Source organism: Canis lupus, chromosome 28, assembly GCF_048164855.1.
Source record: "Canis lupus baileyi chromosome 28, mCanLup2.hap1, whole genome shotgun sequence".
Classification (NCBI taxonomy): Eukaryota; Metazoa; Chordata; class Mammalia; order Carnivora; family Canidae; genus Canis; species Canis lupus.
In genome coordinates, this window is record NC_132865.1 from 26,430,809 (window position 1) to 26,446,885 (window position 16,077).

General features: G+C 35.5%; 1 protein-coding gene and 1 long non-coding RNA gene across 8 annotated transcripts in view; one reads left to right on the forward strand and one right to left on the reverse strand.

The window, feature by feature from the left end:
- LOC140620334 (uncharacterized) overlaps positions 1 to 16,077 on the reverse strand; it is a 47,149-nt gene that overhangs the window by 6,655 nt on the left and 24,417 nt on the right. For 5 of the 7 annotated variants that reach the window (XR_012020125.1, XR_012020122.1, XR_012020124.1 and 2 more), the window contains 2 exons: positions 12,989 to 13,188; positions 593 to 770 (listed from right to left, as the gene is read on the reverse strand). This is a non-coding gene — a long non-coding RNA (uncharacterized lncRNA). Of the gene's footprint in view, positions 1 to 592; positions 771 to 12,988; positions 13,229 to 16,077 lie in introns of all 7 variants that reach the window. The other 2 variants (XR_012020120.1, XR_012020121.1) reach the window with 1 other exon arrangement.
- Positions 1 to 16,077, forward strand: part of PDE7A (phosphodiesterase 7A) — a 116,043-nt gene that overhangs the window by 6,626 nt on the left and 93,340 nt on the right. The gene's annotated exons all lie outside the window — the stretch shown is intronic.

A 16,077-nucleotide genomic window follows, 5' to 3' on the forward strand; every position in this document is an offset into this window, starting at 1 on the left:
TTGGGGGAAGAAGATGAGTTGTTAATTGTTTAACTAAGTTTGAGCAAAGCCTACTCTGTCATCCGCATTTTGGGTAGACCAAACTTGAGCTCAGGACCATGTAAAGCACTTGGTAAATGGTGCTTAATAAAGATGCAGTAGTCTTGTTTCAGTGATAATTCTGTTTCCATTTATTGAGTACCTCACATGACAGATACTGTAATTAATGTTTTTAATCTTTACAAAAAACTATGTATTATTACTCCCATTTTTACCATTTTTCCAAAGGAGTAAACTGACCTTAGAGAAATTACATTATTTGCTCAGGGCATCACGAGAACTTTGGGAAAGGCATGTCATGTTCAACACCCTCACTTTTAACCTAGCCTGCCTCAGTGAAGGTGAGTAGAATATATTTAGTCTTTTAGGTTTATGGATTGTAGGTTTTTGTTGACTCATAGATCTGGATAAGGAAGACACATTTGATGATTTGAGGTGATTATTTGAAGTGATAACTTACCTTCTGGTCTTTTCAAATCATATCTGGATTTTACTCTAGAGCCACTTTCTAGGGGGACATGACTAAGTTAAATCATACTTTGAAGATAGTTACCAAGATGATGAAGTAATTTGAAAGCACACTGTTTGATATGTGAGTGAAGAAATCGGAGACATTTAGCTTGGAGAAAGGAAACCTCAGGATTTGGGCCAAGAAGATGGGGATGGAGGTGGAGGAGTGGTTGGTGACAGATGATAGAGCATTGCTGTCTTCTAGTATGTGAAGGACTATCCTGGGAATGAGAAAAAAGAGAGGAGGATTAATTTAGATTTTGATTGGTTGTATATTCTTGATTGCCTCATCTTGTTCCTACTTTGTGAGAGCAGTCACTAATATACAGGAGAAGGTACAAGCTTAAAGTTGTCAACTTGTCCAAGGTAACACAACTAGATAGTAGAAAATGGATTAAACTCTGTGTCATTGTGACCTGACCCTAAAGACTATGCATTCTCTTCTACTTCCTTTTATGACATAGGAAAAAGATATTATTGCAGAGAGTAGAGTACGATGAATAGGTAGAAACAGTAGGGAAATTGGGTGATCTTGTGTTTAATCACACTAATAATTAAAGAAATGCAAACTAAAAGAATGATAAAATAAATATATAACAAGATTATACAGTGTTAGTAGATATAAATTGTAAATTTGCTGAAAAGTAATGTAGCAGTTGAATAAAAAATAATATTTTCTCTTACTTTACTTTTAGTACCAAGTATTCAACAGTTTGTCCCAGTTTTGTTTAAAACTAAGTCAAATCTATATACCATGCATACTCACAAAAAAGGAAGAATAAAGCCAGTGATATCTCCAAATGCTAATTGAAGCCATCTCTGGATGTTAAATTATAACTATTTTTTTAACTTTTTGTTTAGAATGTATGTAATTTTACCAGTGTTTTTCTTTCAACGTGAATCTTTTTTAAAATCACAGTAAATCTAGAAAAAAGTGAAACAAGTTGTATTTGGGCTCAGATCTCTGACAGAGATGTCCATAGAGAGAGCTGGCTACTTCATGAGATTATAAATTGAAACAGTAGCTTGAAAGATACTTGGATAAGGATATGGTCAAGAGGATTGGCTCTCTGGTTCCTTCCAACTTCATGATTCTATAATTTCTTTGGGTAACTCGATAATAAGCATTACAGGTATTTTTGTATAGCTCTTCTGTAATAATAAAGTAGTTTCACTCTCCATGGGAGATGTTGAGAAGTAAATTTAAGTGTAATTATTGTTAGAAAGAAAAACAAAGCTGGAGGTATTACAATTCCAAATTTCAAGTTGTACTACAAAGCTTTAGTAATCAAAACAGTATGGTGCTGGCACAAATATAGACATAGATCAGTAGAACAGAAAAGAAATCCCAGAAATAAACTTTTGATTAGATGATCAATTAATCAATGACAAAGGAGGTGAGAATATAGGGAAAAGACAGTCTCTTCGATAAATTTTGCTGGGAACACTGTACAGCTACATGTAAAAGGAAGAAATTGGGCTACTTTTTAACACCATACACAAAAATAAAAATGGATTAAAGACCTAAATGTAAGACCTGAAACCATAAAAATCCTAGAAGAGAACATAGGCAGTAATCTTTTTAACATCAGTCATAGCAACATCTTTCTAGATATGTCTCCTTAAGGCAAGGGAAACAAAAGCAAAAATAAACTATTGGAATAACACATCAAAATAAAAAGCTTTTGCACAGTGAAGGAAACAATCAGTAAAACAAAAAGGCAACCTAACTGAATGGGAGAAGATATTTGCAAATGATATCTCTGATAAATGTTAATATCCAAAATATATAAAGAACTTCCACAACTCAGCACCAAAAAAAAAAAAAAAAATCCAATTAAGAAATAGAGGACTTAAATAGACATTTTTCCAAAGAAGACCTATAGATGGCCAATAGACACATGGAAAGATGCTCAACATCACTAATCATCAGGGAAATGCAAATCAAAACCAGTGAGAGCTCACCATACACCTGCCAGAATGGCTAAAATAAAAATGACGAGAACTAATAGTGTTGATGAGGATGTGGAGAAAAACAATTCTTGTGCATTGTTGGTGGGCATGTAAATTTATGCAGCCACTGTAGAAAACAGTTGGAGGTCCCTCAAATTAAAAATAGAAATACCATATAATCCAATAATTCCATTACTTGGTATTTACCTGAAGAAGACAAAAACACTAATTTGAAAAGGTAATGTTTCTTGCAGCATTATTTACAATAACCAAGATATGGAAACCACCTAAGTATCCATTGATAGACAAATGGATAAGGGAAGATTTGGTACACACACACACACACTGGAATATTGCTCAGCCATAAAAATGGATGAGATCCTGCCATTTGAGACAACATGGATGGCCCTAGAGGGGATTATGCTAAGTGAAATAAGCCAGTCAGAGAAAGACAAATATCATATGATTTCACTCAGTGGAATCTTTTTTTAAAAAAAGAATAAACAAAAAGTAGAATCAGGCCTATAAATACAGAGAACAAACTGGTGGTTGCCAGAAGAGGGGAGTGAGGGGTTGGGCAAAATGGGTAAAAGGGAGTGGGAGATACAGGCTTCCAGTTATGGAATGAATAATTCACAGGAATAAAAGGCATAGCATAAGGAATGTAGTCACTGATATTTGAATAGGGATGTTTGGGGGCAGATGGTAGCTACACTTGTGATGAGCCCAGCATAATGTATGAACTTGTTAAATCACTATGTTGTACACCTGAAACTAACATTGTGTGTCAACTCTGGCAAAAAAAAAAGTATAGTTCTTGTTTTGAAGAGCTATTTGATGACAGCCTATGAAGAGATCTTAAACAGTGGCTGTGGTGCAAGAACTAGAAAGTTAGGAGTTAGAGACTAGGAATTGATTTGATGTGGGAGGTAAGAAAAAATTCTCACTTTTTTAGTCTGGGAGACCAGATCATGAAGCTAGTAACAAAAATACAGGAAGAGGAGGTAGGTTTTGTGTGTGTGTGTGTGTGTGTGTGTGTGTGTGTGTGTGTGGTGGGGGGGAAGAGATAATAAATTTACTTTGAGTATGTTGAGTTCAAGTATCTGGGGAGCATCCAGGTGGGCATGTCCAGTAGGCAATATCTTAGGACGGTTAGGACAAATGATGCATTCTAACTTTCAGAGTTTTTTTGCTCATATATCCTTCAAAGAACTGGAAAAACAAACAAGCTATATACCTCTCACACATCAAGAATTTTTCATCGAGAGGTGCCTGGGTGAAGTATCTGACTTTTAATCTCAGCTCAGGTCTTGCTCAGGGTCATGGATTCAAGCCCCACATTGCACTCTATGCTGGGTGTGGAGCCTTCTTGAAAAAAAAAAAAAAAAAAAAACAAAACTCTTCCCCTAAATTCAGTATTTGTAAATGAATAATTTTTGGTGTGTTACTTAAATCACAATTTAAAATACATCCAGGGAATTTTTAACAACTTGATTATTTTCCATAATTATTTTTAAAAAAATATGTGAACAATATTTTAAGTCAGAATTTTTACATTCCTCATTTTTTTCTTGAACTCCTTTCTGTTTTTCTGTCACTATACATTATCTCCATCTTTTATAATTAAAAGCATTTTATCAATCATATCATACTTTTCTACAATGAAAGTAAATTCATTCATGAATTTAGTGAATGGGAATAAAAAACATTTTGTATTAATTGTCACCCAGTTATTCTGAGTTCTGTGTAAAAAGAATTATAATTAAAAACATTTAAAATTTACTATGTTGGGGGCACCTGGGTGGCTCAGTCGATTAAACATCTGACTGGCTCAAGTCATCGTAGGGTCCTGGAATTGAGTCCTTCATCCGGGGATTCCGCTTCCTCTCCCACTACCCTTCCCCCCATGCTATGTTTCTCTTTCTCTCAAATCTTGAAAAATTTTTTAAAATTAAAAATTAAATTTCCTTGGTTCATAAAGCTGTTTCAAATTTATTTTGGTCTCAGCAATACAGCTTTACTGACTATAACCAGTGCACAAACCAATGTGTGAGTTATAAAATTTAAAAAGTATTAAAACAGTAAAATTTTATTGGAAATGGATTCTTTTTTAAGTTATTTCATAAATATTTATTGTTTATCCATTAATACTATCAGAAAATATGGTGTTTTGCATTGCCTTTCTTCCTCTTTTACTTTAATAGTGAAAGTATTGAGAAATCATGAGTAGTAAGTACTTTATTTTAGCAGTACCAGCCATTCTTCAAAGTTGACAACAAAGTGATAAAATTATTTTTAATGGTTTGTCAGGTAGCAACTGGATTTGGCTTAACTTCTATATTCATGGAAGTAAGAATTGATGACCCCTTTACTTGAAAAAAAAAGTTGGGTACCCCTGTCTGTTAGAATCATTGACTTTCTCACTGTGGGTATTTTGAATTCTCCTTTTGGCTCCCTAGATGTTGTTAGACACTCTCTCCACAGTAAGTATCATGAAGGATTGTGTGTTGCAGGTTCCTTTGTAAGGTGGTAGAGGGGTAGAGATGAAAAGGGAGAGGAGGTAAATGAAAACTGATATATTGGGTTATCAGAATTTTTTTTTTTTTAGAAAGTTGTACATATGGGAGTTGAGAGCTGAAAAATCAATTTTCTTGAAACTCTCCATATTCTTGTACTTTTCAGGGTTATACATGCATGGCCCAGTTTGTAGACTACTGGCTTACTATATCCCATCTTGTTATTGTCTTGTTCCTATATTTAACCATTTTTCATAGGTATATAGAAATAATATTTCATACATCAACCTTTTTTTCCGGTATTTGATTGTTCCTAATCCTAGGTCATCATACTTAATCACTCTGGGACTTCTTTGGAAATGGAATCAGGATATTAATGCTTGGAAGGAATCATATAAGTCATTTTAAAGATTTGATGATTAAGATTCTGAAAAGTTAAGTGATTTCTCCAAGATTCCACAGTTAGACAATGGAGAAATTAGAGTTTTGAGATTAATTCTTCCCAACTTTGTTGCTTTTCTCACTATATCCCCTACTGCCTTGTGAAAGGATTGACCTTTGAATTTCCTTAGGTAGCAGTCTTCCTTTACTGAACGTTATTTTTTGAGTAGCAAAGCATCTGTGAATAGTCCAGGGAGTTTTAAAAGAAGTTAGAGTAGAAACACACTCAATTTAAAACATATCTGAGTTACTTCTTAAAACATAAGAGATAAAACGATTATTGAAAGTATCATAGACCAGTTGGGAAGATATGATTTGATGAAATGAGATTTATGTGCAACAGAAATAACCTTTTACAAAGAAAGATGTAAAAAAAAAAAGAAAGATGTATTTCACCTATACTTTAAAAATTAAGAATAAAGCTTTTTTTCACATTGAGGAATAAAATAATATTCCCTATATACAAATTGCTCATTCTATATAGCCTTTTATGTATGAAATGGTAGGAGGTGGAATTTTTCGATTTTTTTTTTTACTTCATTTTACTTTTTTCCTCTAATTCTTTATTGTGAACATTTTAAGAAAATTTTAGGAAAAACATTGAAGTTATTATAAAAAACAAACCTTTCTTAAAGACTTAATTTTTTTTTAAAACAGTTTCAGGTTCACAGTAAATTTAAGAGGAATGTACAGAGATTTTCCATATACCTCCAGCCCCAACACATGTATACTCTCCACCATTATCAACACTCTTCACCAGACAGGTACATGTATTAGAATTGATGAACCTACATTGATAAAGCATCATCATGCAAAGTCCATACTGTACATTAGGGTTCACTCTTGGTGGTGTACATTCTTTAAGTTTGGACAAATGTATAATATGTATCCATTATTAGTAGTATCATACAGAGTAATTTCATTGCCCTAAAATCCTCTGTACTCTACCTAATTATCCCTTCACCTCAACCCCTAGCAACTACCGATATTTTGTCTCTAGTTTTGCTTTCTTCATAATGTCATTTAGTTGGTTTCATACAGTCTTCAACCTTTTCAAATTGGCTTTTTTCACTTAATATGCATTTAAGGTTCTTCCTTGTTGTTTTGACCTGATAGCGCAGTTCTTTTTAGCACTGAGAAGTATTTTGTTGTCTAGATGTATCACCATTTATCTTGGTTGCTTCCAGGTTTTGGCACATGAGACTACTACAAACTACTACAAACCTCTATGAAGATTTTTGTGTGGACATAAGTTTTCAACTCCTTTGGGTAGATACCAAAGAAATGTGATTAGCAGGGCCATATGGATAAAGTATGTTTAGTTTTTGTAAGAAACCACCCAACTATCTTCCAAAGTAGCTGTACCATTCTGCATTTCTATCAGCAGTGAATGACAATACCTGTTACTCTACAACCTCACCAGCATTTGATGATGTCAGTGTTTTAGAGTACCCATTCTAATAGGTGTATAGTGGCATCTTGTTTTAATTCACATTTTGCTGATGACATATGTGGAGCATCTTTTTATGTTTATTTGCCATCTGTATATCTTTGATATGGTGTCTGTTATGGTCTTTGGCTCATTTTTAAATTGTTTGTATATTACTGAGTTTTAGGAGTTCTTTGTATATTTAGCATAACAGTCCTTTATCAGATGTGTCTTTGGCAAATATTTTTCCCGTTCTGGGGCTTGTTTTCTCATTCTCTTGACATTGTTTTTTGTAGAGCAGAAGTTTTAAATTTTAATGAAGTCCAGCTTATCAATTTTTTTAAATGCACTGTGCCTTTGGTGTTGTAATCTAAAAAGTCATTGTCATACCCAAGGCCATCTACGTTTTTAAAATATTTTCTTCTAGGAATTTTATATTTTATATTTAGGTCTGTGATCCATTTTGTTAATTTTTATGAAGTGTGGGGTCTGTGTTCAGATTGATTTTTTTCATATGGGTGTCCAGTTGTTCCAGAATCATTGGTTGAAGATACTATCTTTGCCTCAGATTACCACTGTTCTGTTGTCAAAGATTAGTTTAGCCGTATTTCTGTGGGCCTGTTTCTTAGCTCTTTATTCTTCAATGATCTCTTTGTTCTTTCACAAATACCACACTATCTTAATATACTTAGTTACTGTTGCTTTATAGTAAGTCTGGAAGTCCAGTAGTGTTAGTCCTCCAATTTTGTTTTTCCTCTTCAATATTGTGTTGGCTATTCTGGATATTTTTGCCTTTCTCTGTAAACTTTAGTTTGTTGACATCCCACAATAAAACTTAGCGGAATTTAGATTGGCATTAAATTGAAACTAGATCAAGTTAGGAAGAACTGACATTTTGACAATATTAAATCTTCTTGTCCATGAAGATGCAGTTTCTCTCCATTTATTTAGTTCTTGATTTTATTCATCTGAGTATTGTCATTTTCTCATAAAGATCTTGTGTATATTTTGTTAAATCTATGCCTAAGTATTTCATTTTGGGGAGTGCTAATGTAAATAGTATTGTGTTTTAAATTTTAAATTTCACTTGTATGTGAAGTTGATTTTGTATATTAACCTTGAATCCTTTAATCTTGCTATCATCACTCATTAGTTCCAGGAGGGTTTTTTGTCCTGTTCTTATAGATTCTATGTAGACATCATGTCATCTATGAACAAAGACAGTTTTAGGTCTTTTTCAATCTATACCATGTTTCCTTTTTTTGTGTGTGTGTGTCTTATTACATTAGCTAGAATTTCCAGTGTGGCACTGAAAAGGAATGGTGAGAGGAAACCTCTTTGTCTCATTCCTGAAGGATTTTTTGGATAGGGCAACAGAAATAAGATCTGTAGGGGGAGGGGAGGAAGAGCAACAAAAAAGATCTATAGGAAAAAATAAATAAAAATAATTTTCTACTCATTAGAAAATTGGCAGAAGACTCAGCTCTACGGAGAAATACAAATGTAGGAAAACATGTTTATCTTTGTTAGTAATAAAGGAAATGGAAAAAAAATGAAAAGAAAAAAAGAAAAAGTATTTTTTGATGGGGGATATCTATTTTCATATTGGCAAAGTCTGACAAAAACCAGTGTTAGCAGAGGGTGACAAAATAGTTATTCTTTTATATGGATCTGGGAGCATCATTCGATTCAGTGTTGGAGGATAGTAGATTTTTACAAATCCAAATTTTCAGCATGAATACTACCTTTTCTGCGGTCATGGAATTTGTCTAAAGGGGCAGTTGCAAAAATTTGCTAAAACAAATGTGCATAAATTATTTTGGTAATAATTTGCAACACTGGACTGATGGATATTTAGATTATTTCAGTGCCCACCAGTCTGGTGGTTGGTTAGAATATGTTTTTTTTTTTTTAATTTTTTAAATTTATTTATTGATGATAGTCACACACAGAGAGAGAAGGAGAGGCAGAGACACAGGCAGAGGGAGAAGCAGGCTCCATGCACCGGAAGCCCGACGTGGGATTCGATCCCGGGTCTCCAGGATCATGCCCTGGGCCAAAGGCAGGCGCTAAACCTCTGCGCCACCCAGGGATCCCTGTTGTTTTAATTCAGCATAAAACTCTATCCTGTAAAATGATGCCATGTATCTCTATTCATCTTGGAAAGATACACACAACAATTTGGGGAAAATACTAGCTGCAGAGTAGCATGTGTATTAGCTTGTTTATGTAATTTTTTATATAACATCTGATTTTTGTAAATAAGACATGAAGGATATTATATACATCAGTGTATGCATACATACAAGTCTGACAGGTTGGTCAGCAGAATGTTAACAGTGGCCATCTTTGGTACTGGGACTTATGGTAATTTTTAGTATCTTTGTACTTGTGATTTTTTTTAAAACAATAAAAATACATCACTTTTGTAATAAGGGAACTTAGTAAAGCTGTTTTTAAAAATCTTACCATTAAATGACACTTCTACTATGTAGAAACAATGGAGAAAGGTCTAGTTAGCTAGTTAATAAGTTGGTGGGTCAGAAGTGGGTTGTTCACTGGCACATAGTAGGTATCCAAAGTGGTGTATTAAAATGGAAGTATAGTGCTTTGATGTACGGAGGAATATGCTGCATATTTATGGGAAAATGAAGTAAGTTTGGTGGCTGATAGTTTACAAAAACTATTTTGCCTATTTCAGAACTGATAAGGTAAGCTTTTTGCTATAATCTATTGAAATATTTTAGGGTCTCTGTATTAGCATACCATATTTATTTATAAAATGTAAAAAGTCATCAAGAAAATTTATGACCCAGAATCAGAACACTAATGTTAGAAGAGGCTATAGAAATCAGTTTCCTTAAAAAAAAAGAAAAAATCAGTTTCCTTAGTATACAGATGAATAAACTGAAACCACAGCGGTTTTAAAGGACACACAGAGGTGATATAGAAATCTCATCTGTTGAGCATCCATTTTGGCTACTCAGTTTTTGCTTGAACGTTTTTGGAATAGAAGATCACCACTTTATAAGGCAATCCATTGTGGTATTGAATGGTGTAATGGGTTGAATAGTGTCCACCAAAAATTCATGTCTACTTGGAGCCTCAAAATGTGACCTTATTTGGAATAAGGATCTTTGCAGATATAATCAAGATGAGGTCATATAGGATTAGGACAGGCCCTAAATCCAATGACTGATGTCTTTCTAAGAGGAGAGGACACACAGAGATGCCAGCACACGTGGGGAAGGAGGCCATGTTGAAGATGGAGCAGAGATTGGAGCGATGCAGTTTACAAGCCAGGAACACAAAGGATAGTTGGGATACACCAGAAACTCCTAAGAGGCAAAGGAGGTTTCTTTCCAAAAGCCTTCTGGGGAAGCATGGCCCTGCCCAACACTTGATTTTGGACTTCAAGCCTGCAGAACTGAGAGAAAATAAATTTCTGTTGTTTGAAGCCACAAAGTTTGTGTTATTTCAGCAGCCCTAGGAAATGAACACATATTGATTATTTAAAATGTATTTGTTCATTCTCTCAATCAGCAGACATTTATTGAGCACATTTTATATGCCAGGTACTCTGATAGGTGTATCAAAGATAAATAGAACATGTTTTCCTGCCTTGGTTCTTGGAGCTTGATCTAGTAGGAAGGACAGCTATGTAAATATAGAATTGCAATACTCTTGATACGTGTCCTCATTACCATAGTACATGAAGTTTAGTAGTGGCACATTTGATCTGGGAGAACAAGGGCAGATTTTAGAAAGAGAAACCTTTGTGCTCTGTTTGCAAGAGCTGAAATCAGCCTCTGGGAATTCTGTGTGATTCTACCACTAATGCTATCAATCCTGCCTCGTTCGGGGCATGTTTGGCCTGCTGTGATAGCATCCTGTGGCTAGGATTTGCTTTCCACAGATCTGTCGGAGTAATTTTTTTTTTTAAGATTTTATTTATTTATTCATGAGAGACACACAGAGAGAGAAAGAGGCAGAGACACAGGCAGAGGGAGAAGCAGGCTCCATGCAGGGAGCCTGACATGGGACTCGATCCCGGGTCTCCAGGATCACGCCCTGGGCTGAAGGCAGCGCTAAACCGCTGAGCCACCGGGGCTGCCCTGTCGGAGTAATTTTTAAAATTTAAATTCAATTAGCCAACGTATTAGTACACCGTTAGTTTCAGATGTAGTGTTAAATAATTTATCAGTCGCGTGTAACACCCCGCGCTCATCACATCATGTGCCCTCCTAATGCCCATCACCACTTGCCCCATCCCCCCCCCCCCACCTCCCCTCCAGCAACCCTCAGTTGGTTCCCAGAGTTAAGGATCTCTCATGGTTTCTCGAAGTCGTTTTTTAAATGCAGTCAGTTCATGCCACTCTGCTGAAACATCATCAGTGGGTTCTTACCACAGTGAAAATAAAATCCAAACTCCTCTTTTGCTATGGTCCCATGTAATCTCACACCTGCTAACTTTTCAGTTCCCTCTTTCACCATGGTCTTTTTGCTATGATCATGCCAGGTTTGTTTCCATCTTTGATTTTGTTCCCGTTCTTCTCTCGGTCTCCAGATCTCATCATGGCTCCTTGTCCTGCGGATCACAGCCCACCCTGCAGAGGAGTCTTCCTGACCACCCTATTTCAAACAGCACCCCTCGCCACCTGTCCTCTTACCTTATTTTGTCTTATTTGTGGCACACCACTGACTCAATTCATTGGTCCGTCTCTGCCTTCCACCCCCCATCATACTCCCCACCCCTGCTACCACAGAATATGTGGTCAGGAAGCAGGGATCTTGTTTACCCTGTGCACTGCTGTGTACCTAGTGTGTAACATACAGGAAGTGTTCAATACAGAAGAATGAAGAAAAATTTACTCTTTTAGTCTCATGCTATCATGTCAGATCTTGTGTCACCATAACTGTCTCTGGGATGAATCCCAAATTGTATTCCTGTAATTTTATTTTATAGTCCCACCTACTCCCTCCCCTTAAAATTCCACCTTCATCCTCATACCCTTTCTGAGCTGCCCACTGTGGTATGAATCTGTCTTAATCTCTAAATTTATGTAATCTTATTTAAGAACTCTCTTGAGGTTTAGAAAACTTGCGCAAAGTAACACAACTGTAAATGATGTTTCTAGGATTTGAACGGAGATCTGTCTTTGACTAGAGCTCATCTCTAGTGTACTGGAGTAGGGGAGGGGTGCTGAATGCTTTTGATGAAGAGGAGGTAAAAATCAAAAATTAGAATAGGAGCTCTATTTGGAATAGAAATAGCAGACACTTATTTGTTTAAGAAGAACTGGGTGATATTTGTTAAAAGGAATTCTGAAAAGAAACTTGAAATTTTTGGATTAAAGTTAATATGTGCTTATAATTTAAAAAATGAAATATACAAAAAAAAAAAGGAAAGTAAACACCACCTGTAACCCTATATCCAGAGATAAACACTTAACATTTTAGAGCACTTTCATTCAGTCATTTTCTATGCAGAAATAAAATATTGTGATATCATTTTCATATATGTCCATCTAAATTTTGAAATCATTTCCTAATATAATTACTAGATCACAGAATACTGTCAAATTTCTCCAGAAAGAGAATATCAGTTTATATTTCCATGAGTAGAATGTGAGTGCCTTTTCATACCTTGCTGATACTTTTTAGTTTCCATTTCTTGGATTTTTATTGATATTAAACTTGAAATAGATGTTTATTATTAATTTCCTGCTAGCTATTTTCTGTGACTTGTCTGTATCCATTACCTATTTTTCTAGAATTGAGAATGTGGAATTGGAGGCAAAAATTTTATGCTTGGAAAAGTATACTGAAAATGATTGACTTGAGATCTTCTGAATATACTACAGAAGCACACTCATTGTTAAAACAGCACACAATCTCTCCCTCAAGCAATATTTTAAATTTAGTAATACTACCTCAAATTTTATACTAGTCAGAAACATGGAATATGGGGCCCATTTTACATAGCTTTTCTAAAGTCTAAATTTTTAAAGATAATTTCTATCTTTAAGAGGTTTTTTGGTAGCCTAAAACATTAACATAAAAGAGAACAAACTGAAGATAAAAGCAAAACATATGTTACCTGACGTGTAGAACCCACATTTTCATTTTTCCTTTGTCCTACAGTGAAAATACTCTAAATTCATTTTCAGAGAAAAGCTTTCTGGAAGTGACTTCAAGATTGTTGTGGTTGGCCTCAGCTCATTTCCAGTTGAAGTGTAGTTTTAATAACTGTTGAGGCTTTCCACACTTAATTCCGCATCAGTAGTGTTTTTAAATTTCCTTGAGAGCAGGATTCATGTGGGCCATGCAAGAAAAGGCACTGAAGATAGAAAAATAAAATTTTAGAACTTTATATTTTTAGCCTTATTGTTTTAGATCCTAATTTTACTCATGTTGCATAGAGTACATAAAATAAAATGAATACAATTCATAAATAAATGCATTACAAGTTTGGAGACCACTACCTCAGAGCAGTTCTTTTATACACACACACACACACACACACACACACACACACACACACACACAAATACAGACACACACACCCCATATGTAACATTTCAAAGGGTTCTCAGAGTCCATTCATCATGATACCCATTTAATCATAACCTTCCTTATCTCCTGAATCCACTTAGCTGCAGTTTTTTGTCTACTGATTTGACTTTATTAACCAATTCTGACTTCAGTCCTAAGGCTGCGGCCCAGGATGAACTGTCAGAACAGCTGGCCTTGTACACTGATCTGTCCTGACTGCAGTTTGATTAGATTATGAGCTACTAAAGAGTGGACACTGTTTATTTAGCTGTGTTCAGCCCAGTGCTTCACACAAAGTAAGATACTCAGCAAATGTAAAAAGTACGTCAGATCCTTATAAGGTCCTGTGACTCAGTCCTAAGGGAGTCTAACTTTCTGCTCTGCTCACACTCCTCCCATTTCCCTCCTCCCACAGTGCCGCCTCACACCCTGCTGTGCAAGCTAGTCACTTCTGTCTTAAATCCTCTAATGCCATCTCAGAGTGGTCACTTTTAACTCTTTGATGGCTGAAGGATTTCTGCAGAGCCTCTTGAAGTGGTTATTAGTATTCACATCCCTGCAGAAAGCTGGCAAATGACATGGTCAGAGTGAGAGGTTTCCAGCCTGGAAGGACTTTCTAAAAGGTCTGTGGATTTTTCCTGGGGCCTTGGTTGTGATAATAGGTTAGACCCCTGTTGTTGAGTAACCAGATGACTATAGGAAGCCCTTATCTTCAATACTGTGTAGGAAATAATCCTAGGTCAACATCTCCTTTTTGTTTTTAGGATACAACTATGGAATCTAGAGAGTACTAAACCAAAAGAAAATGGTTATAGAATTTTGCTTGTTAGAAACTGGGCTGGTTTGTTCAGGTATAATACCAGTGATATGCAGTAGAAATATAGCGTGGCCTCATGTAATTTAAATTTTTTCCTGGGGCCACATTTTAAACAATAAAATGAAACAGGTGAAATTAGTTTTAATATATTTTATTTAACCAATTATATCCAAAATATTAACACGTAATCAGTATTAAAAAGATGTTACTGATATACTTTTATATGTTTTTGGAGACCACATCTCAGTCTTGACAAGCACTATTTCAGGTACTCTGGAGCCACAAGTGGCTAGTGATTCATGTTTTGTGGTACACTTTGTTAGAGGGAGCCAGGACCACTTTTTTTTTTAATAACTAGACAAATGTGTAGTTATATTTTGTAGAGTTCTGTACATTTCCCTTGCTTAAGCCTTAAATTTAATTATTAGGTTTGGAGATTTCAAAATACTGTATAAATTAGTTGCATTTTTAGAGAGATTGTATAGTTTCAAATATGAGAGGACAGCAAAGTTTTTAGCAGCTCTGTTTTTCTTTCTTTGGGCTGGGCTGTTTCAATTTCTTGGGTTTTTTTGGGGGGGTGGGTAGCTTTCATCTTAAAAGCTATGCTTTTCATAGTGGGGCCGGCTTTCATCCTTCTTCAAATATATTTTTCGGTTGACGGAAGCTGCTGGATGGGAGAATGCATAAAGCTTTTTGTTGGATCAGTTTCCAGTATATCCCCTTGCATTGAAACCTTATTTTCTTTTAAGCAATACAAATATAAAAGATGAAGCCAAAAGACTTTTGTCTTACGTAGAAAAAGTTTATTTAGTTATACAGTCAGTCTTATTTGGCTAAGGTTCCTAGCTCTAGGAGTAGATAATTTTTCATTTATTAAAGAACACAATGGCTGGATTGCATACCAAGCATCTTGGATTTGAACATTGGCCAGAGGATCCATGTTTTACATGAATATGAAACTGGATAGGATAAAGATTCCTTAAGTTTATTTCTATTTCACTAGAGAGAAAGATGTTTACATACATATTTTGAGATAGCTGGGATGAGTTAGTACGTTAAATTTTATTTCTTTTAAAATATGTATTTTTTTAAAAAGCATGGATTTGTAATGTCACTTGGTAGTATAATATTTTATTTTGTTGTGATATAATAGCCTAGATATAGGTGCAAGTTGGTGAAGTGATTCCATTCCATGAAGTAATACAGGGATCTGTTTGTCATGGTTGTCTGTGAGTTGCTACCAATCCAAACTGAGGCCTTCGGTTGGGAAGGGGAAAGACAGAAAGTTCAGGGCTGTTTACCATGGAGGAGATGAGGAGGAAGTTGTGGTATCTCTTCCATTTTGGTAGCATTGGTGAGAACTTAGTCACAGGGCTCCATCTAGCTGTAAGGGAGGCACTAAGGGAGAAATAATGTGTAGGAACATGCTATACACAGCTTGCACCATGATTTTGGGTTATTTCTTTAGGATGGTTTTCTATAACTGGGATTACTAGTCCAAACAGTATGAATATTTGAATGGAATTTTTATTTTACATAACTTTTCTGCAGCAACCATTTCAATACTTGGGAGGTTGACCAGAAGCCAATTGTCTAAAACATTCAAAAGTGTTACGCTGTTGAACTTCAAGTAAGAGAAATGGGAATCTGTGGCATTCTAGCTTGGGACTGCTCACTTTCTACCCTACTCTGGCCCACCTTGATTGGCATGGACGTTCTGCCAGCAAGAAGCAGGACAGAAAGACCTCAACTTGAAGGGGCTCAGTTCTTTGGAGGGGTGGGTCATGCCCGGTGACACTGTCTGTAATGAGAATTTT